Raw genomic sequence first — 6,070 nt, forward strand, 5'->3', positions numbered from 1 at the left:
ACACACACACACACGTTGTCATGACACATTACAAATGCTAAATACCATACAAGATTAAGAAACACAAAAGCAGCCCTTAATTTGCATACACACAATTGCACGTATTGCTACACACAACACACATGCACTCACATTCCATCAGTGGCAGCGAAAACATCTGCCGCCATTCGACTCTTTCTCTCAAGAAACAGAGAGAGAGTGGAGGCAAAGACTGACGAGCAAAAACACAGAGCAAGGAGAAGAAGACTATGGAATAACAATTCTGAACTTGATCCAAATCACACAGAGAATCCCTGGGGTTTTACATCATCAACATCTTTCATTTTAAAATTTGCATTTTGACTTTGACTTCACAGTTAAGCCTATTTTACCACAACCCTCCACTAGAGGCCATTAGACTCTTGATACAAGTGACAGACGTTAAAACACGTCACCTATCGCTCACCGCTTCTGACTGCAAAGCCCTGTAACAGCTGAATTAAACCTATGGTGTTGTAATCTGGAGGTCAGTGAGTGTAGTGGGGCCCCTAATCTTCTGTAAACTATAAGGCATCACTCCACTCAGTTTTGGTGCGTTTACATACTGAAGGCATGAACAAAGGTGCAGGATCACTGACAGATTTGTTGCAGTTGACCTCTGACCCTTAGATAAACATTAGTCAGTGCTCCCACCACAATCAGATACTTATTTCTTCCTCTCTTTTATGGGCTTCAGTCACCAATGAACCACATGTGAACTCTGTCACCTGGTAAAGGATTTGACCCAAAGCAAGTCATGTTGTTGTGGGTGCAAATAATTTGCAAATGAGCACCAGTGCAGCAGCAACAGGTACCATGTGCTGCACTTGTTTTTATAATGCTCTGCGGGTAAAAATAAAAAACACTTTTCTTCCTGATTGCATCATGTGTTCATGTATTTTCATGTACAGTACTGCAGACCAGCTTGAAACTTGTTGCTACTTGAAATACTTTCAATTGACTGGTTTGTCGTGATAATAAAATCAGTTACATAATGCCGTCAGATGGTGGCTGTATAAGCTGCGTTACACATGGCTGTAATTAACAGAGTAGAAGCAATAGGGGTTGTAATCCAGAAACAAAACTCAAACAAGAAGAAGTAGAAACAAACAAAACCAGTTGTCCTGCAAACCTATGACAAAAAAAAAAAAAAAAATGGAGAGAGGAATGTTTTTTAATTGGCTAAGTTGTAATTATTCTTTCATGTCAGCTGGTATGGGCCAAGGTTCATGCTATCCTGAGGTGAAGACAAGAAAATGACTCAAAGCAGAAACAACTGATCAGTCATGTAATATAAATGTTCATTACATCAGAACTTATGTGGGAAATTAAAGGCATTAACTCTTTTTCGGGGCTGCAAGGTGGCGCAGTGGTTAGCACTGTTGCCTCGCAGCAAGAAGGTCGCTGGTTTGTGTCCCAGTGGGGACAGCAGGAATCTTTCTGCGTGGAGTCTCCATGTTCTCCCCGTGCAGCGTGGGTTCTCTCCGGGTTCTCTGGCTTCCTCCCACACAGTCCAAAAACATGTTGCGGTTAACTGGTGATTCTAAATTGTCTGTAGGTGTGAATGTGAGTGTGCTTGGTTGTCTGGTTTAAGTGTGGCCCTGTGATAGACTGGTGACCTGTCCAGGGTGTCCCCTGCCTTCACCCTGAGTCAGCTGGGATAGACTCCAGCCCCCCCGTGACCCTAATGAGGATCAAGCGGTGTATAGATAATGGATGGATGGAACTCTTTTTCAAAAATATCTGAAACCACCTAAAGCAAATGTAAAACTTTTGTAAAACATATAAAATAGAATTTAAAAAAAGATAAATAAAGCATTGGACTGTACAAAATAAGGAGTAAGACTTATGACTTAAGTAGACCTCAGAAGATGCATAAAAATACTTTGATGGAATCTTGGATTGTGTGAGCAAAGAAATAAAAAAAAAAAAACAGCAGGTCAACAATATCACTTAAATGGGATAAATGTAAATGTATTTCCTCAAGTAGTGTCCTTCAGCACAAATCTGAGATGCTTGTACTTTGTTTGCATTGAAATTCACGACAATTTGATGCTAATTTGTGCTCCTCTGCAGTTCCTAAAGATATATATTACTTTACAGATAAGGACTTTATCTATAAAAAATGAGTTTACATAGTGATACATTGTTATTCAATTCAGTAATTTGCTCCACTTCAACCAGCCATAACAACAAAATGTTACTGATATTTCAAAAATGTTTTTGTGACCATACTTGGAGTTTACCTAAAGCTGCAACAAGCAAAAATCTGGAAAATGCAATAAAAAAGAATTAGAAAATACAGCCCTTCCCTCTCCTCTCTGTTAAAAACCCTGCTCTTGTGAATAAAAGTCCTCAGTTGTACCCATTCAGCCACCATGTCCTGCTTCTAATGACCTATTGATACTGTCTCACTTTATCTGGTCTGAAAAAACCTGTTCGGCCAAAGTCTCCGGTCACAGGCTGGATTTTCTAAAGCCCAAAAATGATGCCAAGAAGAGGTGCAGAAGTCTAGTTTCCTCTTAGACTACTTGAATTACAATGTGCTGAAATGTTATAGTGAAGTAGTAGCTAAAAAAATACTGCCTACTCTGGCTTTAAATGACTGTCATTGGATTTAACTTGTAACGGAATAATTTCTATATTGCACAATTGCTACTTTTATAAAAAAAAAAAACAATGCATGCTTACTCCACCACTGCTTACACTCAAAAGATCAGTTTGCATGTTTGTGGTCATTGGTTACGATTTGCATTACTGCCAGGAACTACTTATTTTTTTCTGGTCATCTTGCTTTGCATTAATCTGGCTACAGATGCAATTATATTGTGCACAAGTTGACTTTAGATGCAATTATATTATGCACACAGTGACTTTAGAGATATTGTCAATGTTCCTCTTGCTGGTTCAAAGTTGCTGCAACACACAAACTGCTGAGAAGCATTGTCCTGACAAACTGCGTCACAAAAGCTTGCAAACGAGGAAAAATATATCACGAATTTGGTTGGAATGACCTTGACAACATGGATTGTTATAGAAACAGTGCACAGTAATAGACTACATGATATATGTTTTACGTAGATTATATGTATTTATGTATAAATATTATCTCACAGTCTTCCTTTCCCTTTACTGATTAAACAGTGAATGTTTCCCTTTCGATCCTAATGGTTTGGTATGTTTTATTTTCTTCCACAAACACTTCATAAATCCCCTCAATTTTTTTTTTTTTGTCAAATTTTACAGACTTTATTTATTCCAGAATTCAAAATGACTTGCTTACCAGCGAGTCCTCTACTCAATAACCACATGCGAGTAAAGCCACAAACAAGTGTTTGCAGCTGCCACCGACCCTAAACAAGTCAATCTGCATATACCAACACACCCACACATTCACACACAAGAGTGCACACAGCCTGGTCTTCATCAGGCAGCACTGGCACAGCGCCCTGAGACGTCGGCACACATCATGGGCACAAAGGAGGGAAGGAAACAGACGAAAGAAAGAAAGAAAGAAACAAAGACAGAAAGACAAAACAAAAAAAAAAGAAAAAGGCTAAAATAAGCACACAGGAAGAAACAAACTGCAGTGGACGGCGGGACAGAGAACTAAAGAAGGCTGGAGAATAAATCTGACAAAAGCGTACCTCGTCTCTGATCCACGCCACACTGGGAGAGCAGGAGGGATGTTGCTCTCGATTGCTACAGGGTCCACCTGTCTGTCTGTCTGTCTGTCTGTCTGTCCTTCTGCCTGCCGGGATCTTTGTCTGTGTGTCTGTCTGGCATCTGCACCTCTGTGTCTGCTTGATGTCTCATCTTTTCTAATGTCCCTTTGTGTGCCGGCCAGTGTCCTGGTGTTTTTCACATTTGAATCTGTAGCTCACCTTATGGTTACATCTGCGTGACTTCTTGTCCGTCTCACTTTTTGTTAGTCCGTATTTCTACTTTCTTGCTGTCTTAACCTCTCAGTGGTCACCTGTCTCTCTCTCAGTTTGTGCATTTTAGTAGTCAAGTGCCTTGTCTGGCATGTGCAGATACAGTCTGCTGCTGTCTGTCTGTCTGCTTCATGCCCAACCCTTTGCAGAAACACACACAATGAAGCACAGATGGACAGACAACCATTTTCGACCCAGTGGTGCAAAAACAATCAGACCAAAAAAAAGTGCAAAGGAAACACAGATGCCGCAGTTAGAAGCCCATGAAGTTTAGCAGTCATGTTGGAGGACATGCAGCAGTGCACAACAAGCCAATGGGAAAGGATACCTTTGCTTGTGAAAGTATTACAGATGCCCGACTGTCCCGAGTGTCCTTGCATCCCTCCGTCAAAGCTTTGGATTCGAGCCAAGTTGGGCATCCCACACCCACAAGATTTCCACTGTTCAATCCCAGCATGCCTTGGCACGACACTGAGTGATTGCTCTCACAGCGGCAAAACATAGGAGAGACAGAAAGAAAGACAGAGAGGCTGGATCTCTGCCATGTCTTCCTTGTAGTGAGCTAATGAAGCAAGAAAAGCCTGGATACACTTCAAGCACCAACATACACGCAGACACACACACAGTGGGCACAACAGCCCGATCCAGCACAGACAGCAGGCATATTGAACATGTCTCCCGTATAGACTGTAACAAAAAAACCCAGCAAGCCAAACAGCCACAGACCTGTCCAAAATCTGACTGTATTAGAACGTCTTTATTCATCGTTAAACTGTGGCTTTCTGCTGTTTTGATTTATGTTTAAAGTGCTGCTTAAAGCAGAATTATTGTGTCAAAAGAAGGTAAAGCCAGAAGATTTTTTCTTGCTTTCAGTGCAGGTAAAATAGGCAAGTTGACAGATGAGAGGAGGGGAGGTGTTGCTGCTTTTGGTCTCTGGCCGACTGAGATTTTTAGGGGCGGCTGTTTGGACGGGAAGCTAATGTGGTGCCTGAAATAAAGACGTGCAGAGGAGAGGCGACAGCAACCCAAGAACAAAGACAAGGAAGTCCACCAAGATGGAGGTAAAGAGCATGTTTAGGGATAATTTGTTTTCTTTAGCTTTATAACAAGTTAGTAATAATGACAGACTGTCTCCTGAAATGTTTTAAACTAGCTTCAAAATGTAGGATTTACAATCACGCCATTAGCACTACTACTGAAAGCACAGTTACAGTAATCCTTATTTATTTCCATTATATTGCTTGAGCTTTTTGACTTTAAAGAAGTGACAAACACTAGACAATTTTGAATAATCTGACCAAACTGCATTCTACGTTGAAATAAGGTAAATTTGAAAAACAAGTGAAAATGTGTCACATTAAAATTTAAAGAACTGTTTTTAAATCATAATCAAAGACACATATTAAAAAGTTAAATTCAAGTAAAATTGTCTTCATTCACAGTACAAAAAAATAAAAAGAAAAAAGGTATACTGATATAAAATAATTCAAATAAATACATTTTGTGACAGTTATTTATAGCTTTAAATGGTTATTTGGAAAGGAAATAAATGCCGATTTGCATTATAAGTTACACAAAACAGCGCTATGCAGGTAGCACACAGATAATTTGGGACTATCTAACACAAGAACAAATAAAACTGACAAACACAATGTTTAGTATGCTACTAACATATAACCTTGATAAAAATATTAGTCTTATTTTCTTTACCTGACATGAGCCAAAGTTATCTAATTTAGCATCAGGACGGTTAGCCAAGTTAGCTCAAAAGAAATTATTGTGATGCATCGAGTTTAACACATTTATAACAATGAAATATTTTAAAACAACATCTTTCCTGTTAATTTTTTTTCCTCTGTTGCTCAGTTTAGATTTTCTAGAAGATGAACACAATTTTCAATGGGAACAAGTGAGAGCATGTAACATGTTGGGCGGTTAGTGTGCACCTTAGCTTAGCATGCTAAGTTATTATGGGCAGTTGGAATGTCCATATTAGCTTAGCATACTAACTTTTGCTAATTAGAGCTTTGCTGATAGCATGGCCACAATCCTCAAATGAGAAGTCAGTTAAAAAAAAATCAATAAATTTTACAATTTCTGAATATTATTTAAAAGAA

This window comes from Stegastes partitus, unplaced genomic scaffold, assembly GCF_000690725.1.
Source record: "Stegastes partitus isolate 25-593 unplaced genomic scaffold, Stegastes_partitus-1.0.2 Scaffold572, whole genome shotgun sequence".
Lineage (NCBI taxonomy): Eukaryota > Metazoa > Chordata > Actinopteri > Pomacentridae > Stegastes > Stegastes partitus.